Here is a 3,051-nt window from a genome sequence, read left to right as displayed (position 1 = left end):
TGGTAGAAGTTATGTTTAATTTAGGGTTTTTTGCCCAGAAGGCAACCCTCACTATATATGAGGGAATTGTATTATGTCTATATATATCTGTATTCTCAGTGAGGAAGAGAGAGGAGATTGAGAGCGAAGAGGGAATTACAACGGATCTACTGTAGGTTGTATCACTTCAGTTTGTTGGATAATATAAAAAGAAGGACTGGTTGTTTCTCTGTGGACGTAGCCCAAACTGGGTGAACCACGTATATCTGTGTCTCTCTTGTTTTATGCGTTTTATGTGTTTATATTTCTGCAATATTTTATGTATTCCATTGCTCTGTAATATATAATTTTCTAACAGTTGACTCCTGCATTGTTCCATCTGCACTCCTGCCAACCTTTCTCTATGCTGATCAGCTCTTGGTGTTAGTCTCTCCAAACAATCCACTACATCATCTGACACCAAACCCATCTCGCTACTGTTGAATCTCAGGCTCCCATAGCAAGGAAATGATCCAAGAGGTTTACTCCTTAAGGATATTTCCCACATGTAGTCCTCCTGACTACAGCTCAATATCACCCCATTTCCCTCTTGGAGATGCCTGGGCAGTCATGGTAAACTCACCTTCATCAATTTTTGTTGGAGCAACCTTAGGATCATGTTTCTCATCCTTATCCTTTCGATTCAAAGGACACTGGGATGCAAAGTGGCCCATCTCGCCACATCTAAAACATTTCACCTTCGAAATGTCCTTCTTTCGTTTATCCTTCTGTTGTCCCTTTGATGCTAGAGTTGCATTCTCCTCCTCCTCCTCCTTGGTCTTCATGCCACTCCCACTGCTGCCATTAAGGTTGACCTTTACCAGGTCCCTCCTTATTTCCTCATGTTGAAGGGCTTCCGACATCTCCTCCCATGAAGTTAGTCTTTCCCTACCCAATATGCTTTGGATGAAGACTGTCCATCCATCTGAGACTCCATTCAAGGTCGTCCTTACCATCGCGGTATACTGAGGAGTAGACCCCACTGCAGCAAGATGGTCTCTGGTGTCCTAAAGTCATTGAAGATAGGAGTTAACCCCTTCTCCCTTCTACATTAATGTCCACTGTAACTTTTGTTCTAGGTACATCTTCCATTGTTCAGAAGAGCCTTGATACAGTGAAGACAAAGCTTCCCACATCTCCCGGGCTATATCTTTGCCATGCAAGTGTGATACTCCATGATCTCGAACTGCATCAGGTATGAACCTCTTCACCTTCCCCTGCTCAGCATTGTACTTCTTCTTCTGATCATTTGATGGCAAGGTTACCCCGCTCACACCCACAATATGCATATAAATGCATAAACACATTAGTCCCAGGTATTTAACTCTCCAAGGAGTCAAATCTTCATTTAAATATCTAATGGTTAAGGCCCTCTTTTAGTCACACGTGGAATGATTCATAGACTTAACAAAGTCTAAACATTAACCCACCTTTTCCTTATATCGGAAATTAATTACCCCGCTTAAATCTCCTATTGGGACTTTTCACCTCCTCATAACCTTCATTATCCCTTTACGCTCTTTTCCTTTACAAACCATTTATAAAGGAAAAACCCATTTACAAATGAAAAACCCACAATCATACCTTTCTGCCTTGGTACGGTCTCTGCACACTTCCCGAGGTTACCTTTATCACAATCGGGCATCGGCTCCTCTGCGAGTCACATTAATATACACTCCTTCCGCTTCCCCGATATGCGATTATATCACTTCCTGAAATACACTATCGACGCTTAATTCTTTACTATCCCGTTTACAAAGGAAACATACGCAAAAAAAAGGAAAACCCCGTCGGAACACAAAGCCAGACTTCAAATATCATAAGCCCACACCTATAATTATCGTTGGGTCTGCCTCTTAGTCCATCACCTTTCCGCTGCGTCGATCTCCATTCTCCAACCCCTCCGATCTCTAATCGCCGATTATCGGCTATCGGCGCATCGCTTCATCGCAATATCGCAAGTCAGAGTATTTAAGGGCCGATGCTATAACACATAAAAGCTCCGATGCGATCCTACTCTCGGACCCGATAGGATTTGAAATCCGTTGTTATAAAACTTCGGGTCCAGTTATATCATCATATTGGAATTCGACAGTTCAACAAGTCTGGTTCCTCTCCACTGAAGCGATGCGATGCGGTAGTTTTTCGCCGATGTGACTTAATCTTGGCCATTGATCTTAAAGATCCAATGGCTACTGAGCAACCATATTTCACTTCTTCCTTTGACTTGTTTACTTAGATTTTACGCTATTTTCAGTGGTTGCGATGGTTCCTGGGTTTCTTCAAGGTTTCGGCCTTCTTGCTGATTTATTGTGTGATACATTCTGAGCTTTAGCTTTGATCCCTCTAATGGATTCAACGATCCCTTATGATCCTTCGAATCATTCCTCTCCTCCGTGTAGTTCTTCAGAACTCTGCCTTTTGCTTTCCACTGCTCAACTTCCTCTAAGCTGAACTCCTTTGCAAATTCTCACTTCACAACTTCTTTCCAGAGCTTACTCTATTTCTTAAATTGGATTCAAAGATACCTTCATGATTCCTCTGAATCATTCTTCTCCTCTACACTTCCTTTAGAATTCTGCCTGCAACGTTGTTACAGAACCTACGAATTCACAAGTAATTCATTCATAAAATACTCATTTCATACACACTGACACAGTCGGGAATAAATCTATGTATATATATGTATAAAAAATGATTAGATTTGAGACTTCTCTGTCTCGCACAAGCCCACTTTTCAATATCAGTGGCTTCTCTTTGAGCTCTTCCCGTAGGCTTACATTTATCCTAGAAAGTTCTGTTGAACTAATTTTGGTTCCCCTCCTAAATCTACTTAATTACAATGATTTTCTCTTGGGTTGAATGCTCCTGCATCAGACTCCCAAAGTAGAAATTATTCATGATCTCCTGATCATATGTATTTTGGTCTTTGTCTTCCTGGATCCGATACTTTGTCTTGTAATTGCCCAAATGCCTTGTACCTTTGCTGTTTTTGTACTTTAGCTATCTTTTGCTCCATCTTCTTCTCCTTGT

The sequence above is a fragment of the Pinus tabuliformis genome, chromosome 7 (genome assembly GCF_031772625.1).
Source record: "Pinus tabuliformis cultivar Carrire ecotype Pingquan chromosome 7, CPIR1, whole genome shotgun sequence".
Taxonomy (NCBI): domain Eukaryota; kingdom Viridiplantae; phylum Streptophyta; class Pinopsida; order Pinales; family Pinaceae; genus Pinus; species Pinus tabuliformis.
This window is presented reverse-complemented; position numbering follows the sequence as displayed.